The following is a 13,657-nucleotide window of genomic DNA, read 5'->3' as shown; positions in this document are numbered from 1 at the left end:
TCTACAGAAAAACCCTCAGGTTGATCCATATAAACATCCTCATCAAGATCTCCATTCAGAAAGGTTGTTTTCACATCCATTTGATGTAACTCCAAATCATAATGAGCTACTAATGCCATTATTATTCTTAGTGAGTCCTTTTTCGAAACAGGAGAAAATGTCTCCTTGTAATCAACACCATCTTCCTGAGTGTAACCCTTAGCAACAAGTCTAGCTTTATACCGTTCGATATTACCACTAGAGTCATGTTTGGTTTTAAAAACCCATTTGCATCCGACTCTTTTACAGCCATGTGGTAACTCAACGAGATCCCAAACTTCATTATGTTGCATGGATTTCATTTCTTCTTTCATGGCATTAATCCATTCCTTTGACTCTTTACTTTCTACAGCATGTGAAAACGAAACTGGATCCTTATTGATTCCAATATCATAATCTGATTCTTGCATATAAACCACATAATCATCAGAAATAGCTGACCTACGATTTCTTTGAGGCCTTCTTAATGCTACTTGTTGTGGTTCATGCATATCAGCATTATGTAAGTCATTTCCTTCAGGAAGTACTTCTTCATTTATATGTTGTTCATTATCATCATGCTGTTCTACAACAGCTGGAACAACATTTGGAGTAATAGTAGATGGAGGAACTATTCTAGGCAATGTAACATTTACCCTTGTTTCCTTTATTTCTACTATTTCTCTTCTAGTACTCCCACTGACTTCACCATTCTCAATGAATCTTGCATTACCAGTTTCTACAATTCTTGGACTATGATTAGGACAGTAAAACACATACCCTTTAGATTTCTCAGGGTAACCTAAAAAATACCCACTGATCGTTCGAGAATCTAATTTCTTTTCATGTGGATTATAAATTCTCGCTTCCGCTGGACAACCCCAAACATGCAGGTGTCTTAAGCTAGGTTTCCTGTTAGTCCATAACTCAAAAGGAGTCTTTTGAACAACTTTACTAGGAACCCTATTCAACAAACAATTAGCGGTTTTGAGAGCATACGACCACAAATTCTTAGGTAGTGTAGAATCTGACATCATACTCCTAATCATACCCATTAACGTCCTATTGCGCCTTTCTGCTACACCATTTTGCTGTGGTGTACCTGGCATTGTGTATTGCGCACATATGCCATGACTTTCGAGGAATTTTGCAAATGGACCTGGACACTGGCCTGACTCATTATATTTACCATAATATTCACCACCTCTATCAGACCTTATGATTTTCACCTTTTTATCTAGTTGCCTCTCAACTTCCTTTACAAACGTCTCAAGGACATTCACAGATTGAGATTTTTCATGAAGCAAATAGACATAACCATAACGGGAAAAATCATCAATAAAAGTGATGAAATACTTTCCTCCATTAAAGGCTGGAGTGTCCATAGGTCCGCAAATATCAGTGTGTATTATTTCAAGAAGCTGGCTGCTTCTAGTGGCTCCTTTCTTATTATGTTTGGTTTGTTTACCTTTAATACAATCCACACATAATTCTAGATCACTAAAGTCCAAATTTGACAAAATTTCATTACTTACTAATCTCATCATTCTTTCTTTGGATATATGACCTAGTCGTTTATGCCACAAGAAAGCAGAATTTTCATTCAACCTGCTACGTTTACATCCAACATTATTTACTATATTCAACAAGGAATTTGCATAAGTGTCATTCAGTTTCAATTTATATAAACCATCAATTAGAATACCAGAACCAACATTATCAGTATTCTTATATAAATCAAAACAACCAGATCCAATCATACATCCAAAACCAGAAATATCCAATTTACTTGCGGAAATAAGGTTTCTAGATAATGAAGGTACATAAAGGGTACTGTATAAGTCTAATACATATCCACTTTCTAGAATTAGACGATAAGTCCCAATGCCTTCAATTGAAGATTTCATTCCGTTTCCCATAAAGAGAAAACGATCTTCATTTGGATTTATGGTTCGGATCGTAAGAAATCCCTGCATATTGTTGGAAACATGAGTTGTAGCACCAGTATCAAGCCACCATGTATTAATAGGAACTTCAACTAAATTTGATTCAAAACATACGAAAGATAGATAACCTGCAAATCAAAAATGAGATAACTATAAGCTCATAACTAACGCGATTCAGATGTAGACATAATAGTATAATATAGCACTCCTTTGGGTAGATACTATCTTATACTTAACATAATTAAATACCAAAACATAAGTAGGTAACAAATATATTCAATTAAATAGAACTGACATCTTTGGATGATCAATATTTATTTAATCAAAATATCTATTAAACCTCATCATGTCAACTAGTTATAGAACAAGACTTTACTTTGGGTAAGTTCTCAGGTTCTATCATTAGTGACGCCAGTTTTTAATTGGTATTATTATAACTGGCAATTTCTATCAATAATCATTATGTCACTTATGCACTAAATGATTATTCTGATTTTGACCACTTTGGTGATTAACAAAATCATAAATCTCATGTGCATAAATAATTTATAACACATACCTTATGCAAAACAACATTCTGATTTTGACCACTTTGGTGATTAACAAAATCATAAATCTCATGTGCATAAATAATTTATAGCACATACCTTATGCAAAACAATCAGTCATAGAGCAATTACTTTTATGCCCAAATTTCAAATTCAATCGAAACTATAACTTTCCTACAGGAGTTCTACTCAACTCTGTACAAAAAATGATTGCTTTGTTAGTCTTCTTACAGTGCACAAATTTGACTATCTACCAGGATTCAATAACTTATATTCACCGCATATTCATTCCAACATACACAGCGAACACACAATGATGCGGCAATTTTCTAGGTGACCTGGATCCATCATTATATGGCATCTCGAAAATACAAAGAGCATCGAAACCCAAGGATCACCGCGGAGCATAATTCAGAGTTCTAGTCCAAGCAAGAATTTGTGCAATGTATGGAAGCTAAAGGCTCTCCGGGCTATCAAACGAATTACAATGGAGAAGCTCAAGGCAATGATCACCTTAGTGACATGATAAGAGACAGTAACACGCGCACTGAGCTATTCAACAGAGCACGGTGTATGGCGACCTCTGTAGCGAACAAATGACTGGCGCAACGGTTGTTCTCAAGCTAATCCTTATTGAACTCGGATGGGAGCTCATAACCAAATACTGCAAGGACTATCCTCATCGAATGGACATACACGCACTCGTATGCAGAAGATAACTATAAAAATTCAAGTCATTTCCTTGATGGGTGAATGTCGAAACATACATTAGCGATACGCTGCTGTTACCAGGCAAGACTCTTTGGAATCGACTTTAGCCGTTACTAGCACTTAGATTTTGGATGGAATTTGTATATCGGCGATTAAGCTTTATCAACAAAAGTGCCCGATACTTCATTATGGTTTTAGCAGAGAAATAATGCAATAAGCACCACTTTACAAGAGAATTCTTCCAAACGGAGAATTTATGAAGGGAAGGGCATAAATAAATCGACAAGCTAAGCATTTAATTCTTTCTAGTTTAAGATGAAGCTGACGCATGGAAAGACAAAAGGGCGGATACCAAGGCAGAGATAAACCGCTCCGATACCATATGTAAAATTTCCTTTAACAGCCCAAGATTATCAATACCAAATATTTCACATTCAGAACTTAATATGTTGTTTAAGATGACATACCTTGATTAACAGCGGAAGATGTAATGGCTGCCATCTTCTGTCTTCTTCTCAGAATTCGGTTTCTCTCCTCTTGCCCTCACTTCCTTTATGTGCTTCTTGATGGAGAAGAATGCAACTCTTGTGTGGGAGAGAGAGGACCCAATCCTTTATATATATCATTTAACTCTTAATCTGGTACGTCCATCATATACCAATTCAACGCTTTAATGCTTTAATGCTTTAATGCTTTTAACGCTTTAATGCTTTAATTATAGAATGATTTATTTATGACTTAATTAATCGGGTCACATTAAGATTTAGAAACTGCAGATTTCTAACATGCTGTACCCAGAAGTCCCAATGGAACCTACTTCGAAACAAAAAGGTCCAAAATATCTAGAATCTTTGCATTTACTTGCCCGATTTTGAAATTTTTTATTAGCCCCAGCCTCCCAGGTAGAGTAGACATGGTTTTTTTTAAGCATATTAATATACAAGTAGTAGTCGTTGGATTGAATTGGATGATGATGATGATGATGATGGGGCAGCGGCGTCGGCGGCGGCGGCCATGATGATGATGGCGGGGGGGCGGCGGTGCGGCGTCGTCGTCGTTGTCGTCGTCGTCGAGGATGATGATGATGATGATGACGACGACGACGGGGGGCGTCGTCGTCGTCGTCGTCGGCGGCGGCGGCATCGTCGTCGTCGGTGTCATCATCATCGTCGAAAGAAACTAAAGAAAACAACATAGTTAAGATGATGAGGATTCCCAACTGCAAGTAAATGAGATAGAGTTATTTTTTTTAAATATTAAGAATTTAACTACTATCCTTTTTATAATTTATTTAAATCCAATAATCTACTACATATGTCAAATTTATTAAACATATAATTACATGTTTAACTATTTCTTAATAACTTATTTTCACCAAATATTTTATTTACATGGGCACACACATCTTTATTTACTCACTGCATATTTTATTTACTGAATTCTTTATTTATACCAAGATAAGTTTAATCCCTATAAGTACACTTTCAACCAATTGTGAACTACTTGAACTACTTGAAAAATAAATCGAGTAATGATAACTAAATATTTTTTGAAATATTTGTATATCATTTCAACTACGCCGACGGGGATGCCGACGGGGGTGGGTGCGGGGGCGGCGACGGCGGCGGCGTCGTCGTCGTCGTCGAGGATGATGATGATGATGATGATGATGACGACGACGATGACGACGACGACGACGACGGGGGGTGGCGGCGGCAGCGGCGTCGTCGTCGTCGTCGTCGTCGAAAGAAAGAAACTAAAGAAAACCACACAGTTAAGATGATGAGGATTCTCAACTGCAAGTAAATGAGATAGAGTTATTTTTTTTAAATATCAAGAATTTAACTACTATCCCTTTTTATAATTTATTTAAATCCAATAATCTACTACATATGTCAAATTTATTAAACATATAATTACATGTTTAACTATTTCTTAATAACTTATTTTCACCAAATATTTTATTTACAGATGGGCACACACATCTTTATTTACTCACTACATATTTTATTTACTGAATTCTTTATTTATACCAAGATAACTTTAATCCCTATAAGTGCACTTTCAACCAACTGTGAACTACTTGAATAATAAATCGAGTAATGATAGCTAAATATTTTTTAAAATATTTGTATATCATTTCAACTAATTTGATATCCATTACACATATTTGGAACACATTATTCCTAAAACCATGACGCTGAAAAATGTCAAGACTAAGCAAACTCTGCAATCTACGAGGTAAACTCTGCAATCTATCTATGAGGTAATCAACTCATCATCTGCATTTGAACATTGTTAACTAATCATTTTCATAATATCTTAAATATGAGCCTATGATTTCCTCATCTTAAAAAATTAGATTCACATTAATGTCCACATCATAGACTAAATATACAACCCAACCAATTACACAAAGAAATCCTTCCTATTAAACATTGCCCTAGACAATACCATCACTTATTCTATTCATGTACTTAGTACGAGTTGAATCCTCCAAATACAACTATATTATAAGTGGTTGACAATCTAAATAGATATGTTAAATAAATATTAGTTTGCATCATATTCAATAAATATTTTTATTGTATGAAAAATTTAGCTTAATAACTATATAATTATTTTTTTAAAAGGGAAATTCACTACGGTAAAAATGAAGTTTATTTCAGAGCATTTAGTAGAAATCTCAAAATACAAAATTAGTCAAAATAAGTTAGGGCACTCAGAAAAACAAAAATAGTCAAAATAAGCCTCAGATATTCAAAATGGTAATTGAGCGCATCATTATGCAATAAATCACAAGCTATTTTTAGTCAAAATAAGCCAGGGCACTCAAAAAAACAAAAATAGTCAAAATAAGCATGGGCGTTTCAAAATGGTAATTGAGCACTTCATTTTGGAATAAATCACAAGCTATTTTTCTAATATTTAAGACATTTTTTTAACGTGACATGATATATTAAGCCTGTATAATTTCACAACATTTATTTCACATAAAACAAATACTAAGAAAGAAATAAAAAAACAACCGAATAAGATTGAAACTGGTTGAAGAAGGCAACTTCCTTAGGGCTTGAAAACTAGTAAATATTGTTTATTTTGAAGTAAATGATGAGGGAAAGTTCACTAGAATGCTCCAACATTTATTTCTAGCGACTTATCTTCGGTTGTGGTGTTGTCTTCTGGAGTTATGGCATACAAATATTTGGAATCCATGTTTCGAACCATATTTGGTGATTCATGAACCACCTATAATTGTTGGAAACGTAGATTCCAAAAAATTGTATGCAATGATTCCAGACAACACCACACATAATATAGATCGCAAGAGCCTCAAATCAATAAGTGACTACTGTTTGAATGAGTTTAAGGTCCACCTTTTGCTTACCCCTTTTCATTGATATTTTGTTGTCTTTTTGCCTCGGAAGGTGAGTAGCAATGGCAGACCACCTATTTCCCCATAGAGCATGAAGTTGAATAATAGTCTTCTCTTCTTGCACACTGAATTTTTCCCCTTGATATTTGGTCTTAGATAGTTAGCACAATACAATCTCCAGCTCTTTCTTATCTCAGCACCCAACTTTCTATCGTAGGGTCCTCCAACGTCCATGGCTGTGCTACAGTATGCGAGTAACGAGCTTCTGATTTTCTTCTGGCGTCTAGGGCCCTTCTTGAGCCTAACTTTTTTGCAGTAGGGAGCCCTACAATTATTTCTGATTTGGTGTGACTTTTGATAAGCCTTAGCAAAGATGTTGAGGAATTAAACACTGCAATTTCCCTTCACGTCACCAGTTGTTCCTCGGCTACTTTTATTTCTCGATCGCACTTCTTCATCAATGTTGGAAGATGGTAGAATCAAACAAGAGGGAGAGTGTGGAACGATTGAGGGAAGCCTAAGGAAGAAAAACAAGCCCACCACCCCTTCTCAGTGTTATACACACCAGAAAATTGCATGTTTATTTTTAGTATTTTTCAATCACGTACTAGCTTATAGTTTGATGGCTCAATTCACATTCTTAACATAGACTGGTTGGTCGGTTCCTTGAATGTAACACCTAGATTACAATGTAGTTGTTCTTAGTTGTGTAGGGCGAGATCTCCCTTCATAAAGTTCAAATCTACCAAAGGATTATAGCCAGATAATTTTTTATACAATTCAAATCTATGAAAGTGTGCGAGGCTCCATTTCCATGTGAGCCAGAGGTATTGTATGCATTTGTGTTATGACCTTAGGCTTAGTCTAACTTTGGTAGTTTTAACTTAAAAGACGGGTACTATAAATTTTGACGGGACAAATCCTATATTAAACGTCAAAATGACAGTTTCTGATTTATGAACAATGTCAAATTTGACGGTAAAAATTGACAGCAACTGTCAAATATGTCTCAAAATATGAAATACATCTTGTGGGACGTCAAATTCCAGGCCTGCTACCACACATTATTATACATTCAAAATGCATGGTATTACGCATTCAAATTTTACTTTGACCGGCAATTACTTTGTTTTTGACAAAAAAATTGCACATTATCCATATTTTAACATTATGGATTGAATTTTATTATTTTTTATTATGATTAAGATCATTTATCTATAATATGACTAGTTCAAGTATTATTATGTAATGACCATTTTGTATCCTTTTCACAACACAATGCCATGTGGAATTAAAGGAAATTTTAGCCTAAAAGTGCCATCCTAACAAAAACTAATAAAATAACAGTTATGAATTTTGGATGGAAAAGAACAAAACTACTTTTTTTACTTGTATTTTTGGTTTATCTCCTTATCGATTTATCCAAATTTCAAGTGTAGACACTCATTGGATGCGGAATTAGATTTCACATCCAACGAGTGCCCATTGTGCATACTTTGGAGAGGACCCACATTGATAAGAAATGAAGATACATTAAAAAAAAACATATTGAACAAGTTTTTTTAATGCATTTTATTTTTTTTATCAATGCAAGTCTTCTCAAAATTATGCATAATGGGTACTCATTGGATGTGAAATTTAATTTTGCATCGAACAAGTATATGCATTTGAAATTTGGGTAAACCTATAAGGATATAAGCTAAAAATACAAGTAAAAAGAGTATTTTTTCTTATTTTCCCTCCAAAATATTTGCATGTACCTCTTTTTAAATTTAAATAATTTTGACTAGGTTATATATTATGACAAGGAAATTACGTGAAAATTTCATGGGCACTTTTAGGTTGAAATTTCCTCTAATGATAATTGCCACATATATTTCTGCCATAATTTTTTGATGAAATTGGAATATTTATGCCATCATGTTTAGATAATTTTAGGATTTTCATTGTTAATCTTCATAGGGAATTAGTAGAAATTAAAATCCTTGAAAACTGCTCATACTTATGTAAACAACATGTTTACTGTCAATTACTACGCACCATAATTCAAACAAGTATTTGCATAAAAAATGGATAAAGAAAAAATGTAAATAAATACACTTAACAAAAGTTATTACTACCCACTATTATTTATGTTTGCTTCAATATTTTAATAAGTAAGAGTCAAAATCTAAAATTTAATTAATTTTCTAGTTTCATATATCAATTTACAATTTTTTTGAAATCTTATTAACCATCAATTAATTAAATGTAACTTTATTATTTCATAATAGTTAAATTAATTTTATGATAAATATTATTAATTAACAAGTTCAAAATTAATAAATATTTTTATTTAACAAATTTAAATTTGTATTAGTCACTTCATAAAACAAATACAATGGGATAACTCATTAATACTTATACATATTAAAAATAGTTAGACACTTAAAAGTAATATAGTTTCATTTAATTATTATATAATTATTTTAAAAACAAAAACCATTTCTTTATCTTTAAGTTTAAGAGTTTTTTATTACCGAAAATTTACAATAGGTACATTTTTGTGGCTTCCAAATTGGAGGATAAGTTCTGGGGTGAAAAGGAGTTAGAGGGAGAAAGGAATCTAAGGTATTATAAGGAGGTGATCAACCCCACTCCTGCTAACCATAATTATCTTTCTGTCTTGACTAGTGTTAAGAAGAAAATGAACATTTCGAAGATAAGAATTAATTCTCATGTTATTGGAAGTGAAACTTAAAATTGGTCTATTCTTAAAACACTTTGAGTCAAAATAATTTTTCAACTATGAGATAGAAAGAGAGTTGAATATGAAAACCACTTTCTCTTGGATTGTCCAATTTTTACTCACATCCACTCTCATTTCCAAAACATTTGCCCCACTACCAACCTCCTTGACTTGTTAAGTCAAGAAAATATTGTGATCAAGGAAAGATTTTTCCCCTTCTTTTTTATCATAGGAATTTTAAGTGTAAACACTCGTTGGATGCGGAACTAAATTTCCAATCCAATGAGTACCCATTCTGCATACTTTTGAGAAGACCCACATTCATAAAAATTGGAGATAGATTAAAAACACATGTTTAACAAGCTTTTTAATGCATTTTCAATATTTGTCAATGTGGGTCTTCTCAAAAGTATGCATAATTGGTAGTCGTTGGACGTAAAATTTAATTTGGCATCCAATGGGTGTCTACACTTGAAATTTGGGTAAACCTACAAGGATATAAGCTAAAAATACAAGTAAAAAAAATAGCTTTTGTTATTTTCCTTCAAAAATATTTACATGTACCTTTTTTAAATTTAAATGATTTTGATTGGTTTACATATTATGACATGGAAGTTACGTGAAAATTTCATGGGCACTTTTAGATTGAAATTTTCTCTAATGATAATTAGCACATATTTTTCTGCCATAATATTTAGATGAAATTGAAATATTTATGCCATGATGTTTAGATACATTTAGGATTTTCACTGTTAAGCTTCATAGGAAACTAGAAAAAATTAAAATCCTCGAAAATTTCTCATACTCATGTAAATAACATATTTACTCGTAGTTACTACGCACCATAATTCATGCAAGTATTTGCATTAAAAATGGATAGAGACAAATGTAAAATAAATACACTTACCAAAAGTTGTTACTACCCACTATTATTTATGTTTTCTTCAATATTTTAATAAGAGGAAAAATGTAAAAATGTAATTAATTTCTAGTTTCATATATCAATTTGCAATTTTTTCGAAATCTCATTAACGATTAATTAATTAAATGTAACTTAATTATCTTATAATATTTAAATTACCTTTATGATAAATATTATTAATTAACGAGTTCAAATTTAATAAATATTTTTAGTTAACAAATTTAAAATTTTATTAGTCTCTTCATAAAACAAATACAATGGGATAAACTCATTAATACTTTATAGATATTAAAAATATTTAGACACTTAGAAAAAAAATATAGATTAATTTAATTGTTATAATTATTTTAAGAAGAAAAGCCATTTATTTTTTTATTTTTGTAATTTTAAGAGCTTTTTATCACCGACAATTTGTAATAGGTACATTGTTGTGTCTTTCAAGCGATAAACTGAGTGCATAGAGAGTATGAGACCTAAATACATCAAAAGTTGTCAAAAAGAGTTGGTTGGAGGATGAAGGCCAAGTGTTAAAAGTTTAACAAAAATTCTGATATAGTGGATAATACGTAACATATACCATAATGAACTAGAGAAAGTCAAAACTAGAAAGAGGTGAGGCTGGAACACCTGCACATGGTAGCTTTTATGGCACAAGTTCCTCTTCCTTAAAGGGCACTAGGCTGTAACAATCATCATCCTTGAGCTAAGGACTATGTTTAGCCTCGAACTCACCTTCAACTCTTAGATGTTTGGTAGGATTCTCTGATGTGGATGGAAGAATTGTTGTAGGTGGAGTTGGCGATGGCAAAAGGTTGCACCTAAGAGGAGTTGAATGCAATGGGATTCCAACATTCATTCATGGTGAAGATGAAGGTGATGATGATGGAGATGACGGGAGAAATTGATACAGAGGGAGTTCGCCATATCAATAGGAGTTTCCTTGAGGTTCCATATAAAGTGAATCAAGTTTGTCTAAAATATTTTTCTCTTAAACTGTTTTTGTCTTAAATATAAACTTTTGCCTTAAATTTTTTTTATCTCAAACTGTTTTTGTCTTAAATTTTATGATGATGATGATGATGGTTAATGTCCCCTGAGACCAAACATTGGTCTATCAGACCTAAAGAAAAAAATTATTTATTTTGATTTAATATTTTATTCCTATGCTCAAAAGGCTTGGAGAAGAGCCTCCCGAGCTCACTATAATTTTGACATTGTAAAAGGCTAGGAAGGTTAGTATTGTAACAAAGATTGTGAAACTGAGATCTAATGTGGTTGTACGTGGGGCACTCTAAGAGGAAGTGGTTTTCATCCTCGATGTTCCTATTCTCACATATATGGCAGATCCTTTCCATCCATGGCGTTTTAGGAACTGCCTAACAACCTGTTTCACTATGGAGATCATGAGAATTTGTTCTAATCTTTGCTATATTAATTTTTTTTTTGAGCTAGTGAAAATAGAGAGATACTTTTGATCTTATAGGGTGGGGTTGATGACCTTCTTATAATAACTTAATTCTCTTTTATTCGCTAAATCTTTCTCACACCACATTTTTCTTTGAAATTAGAAGTAACAATATCTTTAATGTTATTTATGTCTTGCAATGCATCATTCTCATTGATCTCGATATAGTTTAACTAGGCCCTTGTGTCTTTATGCCACCCTCGATTGAGCCTTAGGTGGTTTTGGCTAGAATTTAAAGCTAGCTTAGGAAGTCTATGATCATCTATGTTATTGAGTTTGTTCTTGTACAACAGAAACCTAATCATAGATAGGCTCTCAATAAGGGAAATACCTGCTTCTATAAGGAGAATAGGATAGGGTGTATTACTTTTAATTTTCAGGTTATAAGTTATAAAACACTTCTGGATTTGCTTAATATTTCTCCATGATTCTCAAGAGATGCTGCAACCCCAAACCTCACATCCATATAAGATAATTGGAGTGACTAAAGTTTTAAAGAGGAACTTCTTTTTATCCCACATTACGAGGTTTGTTGTTTTACAATTATTTTCAAGACCAAAATAGGCTTTCCAACCCCCATTAATCCTTTTCTCAATGCTATGGTTCCAGTTGAGCTTGTGGTGAATATCAATTCCTAGGTAATTGTAAGAATACACTTCCTCCAAGTTATTATTGTCATATATAAAATAACCTTATCTATCCTTCTTGGATTTGATAATAATAACTTTTGTTTTGTCAGTGTTAACAGTCATACCCATGGTAGAGCAGAAATCCTTAAGAAGCCTGAGTTGCCTATGAAGATCAGATGGGCACCTTGCCAAAAGAATAATATCGTTAGCATAGAGAAGAAGGATGACGAATATCCTAGCTAAGATCGTGCCATCACATCCTGCTTCCTCTAAATAGCCTTCAAGCTTATCGATGTAAATGCCAAATAGGGTAGGGGAGAGGGCACAACCTTGTTTAACTCCTATGTTACACTTAATATCTTTCGACCACCCCTTATTGCTCTTTAGCTTGGCAATTACATTCTTGTATAACCTTATAGTGGTAGCTCTCAACTCGAGAGGAACCTTTAGCTCTTCTAATCTATTTGAGAGGTTGTATTTAGGAACCTTATTGAAAGCATTTCTAAAGTCCACAAAGCAAAAAGATAAATTGGATTTATCATTACAACATTCCTCCGCAATGATCCTAAGTGTAACAAGGTGGTCTATTGTTGAGTGAAGCCTTCTGAAACCTGCTTGGCCTTTAGCTCGCTTACCTTCACTTTCAAGCCATATGTTTAACTTATTTTCCAAAATACTACCATATAACTTCACTAAGAGAGGGCTGATCATAATTGTCCGATAATTAGAGGGTTTATTTGTATCCTCACTTTTAAAAATAGGGATAATGAGGCTCTCAGTCCAAGGTTTAGGGAACCCTTGCTTGACTGCTTGATTGAAAAGATTGTGAATGTGGGGGATGAGGATAGGACCTCCAATTTTTAAGATTTCTGCCTGGTAACCTTCAATGTCCTTAGCTTTCCCTTTAGCGAGGCGATTAACCCCAAACTTAATGTCTTCTAAAGAGAAGACTTCTTTCGTTGTAAGCAGGGTTTCCAAATTATCCATGACATTTGGAGATTCATAAAGCTTTTTAAGGTAGGAATTCCAATCGTGAAGAGAAATTTTATTATTAGCTTTAGTCTTCCTAGTCAGAATATACCTCCAAAATTTCTTAGGAGCTACGTTAGAGAGGTGTAAGAAAATTCAATTGATATTAAATTTTAATCTAAAATAACTAAAATAAAAGACAACTTTTTAAGACAAAACATTTCTTTTGTCTTAAAAAAATGCCTTAAGAGTGCCCTTGGTGTAATAGTGAGATAGGAATGAATAGTTACATTTTTGCAACATCTCAATTATATTTTCCCAAAGATAAACAAACATTGCATTTCA

This window comes from Pinus tabuliformis, chromosome 8 (genome assembly GCF_031772625.1).
Source record: "Pinus tabuliformis cultivar Carrire ecotype Pingquan chromosome 8, CPIR1, whole genome shotgun sequence".
In the NCBI taxonomy this organism is placed as follows: Eukaryota; Viridiplantae; Streptophyta; class Pinopsida; order Pinales; family Pinaceae; genus Pinus; species Pinus tabuliformis.
The sequence above is the reverse complement of the archived record's forward strand: the minus strand, read 5'-3'. Positions refer to the sequence as shown.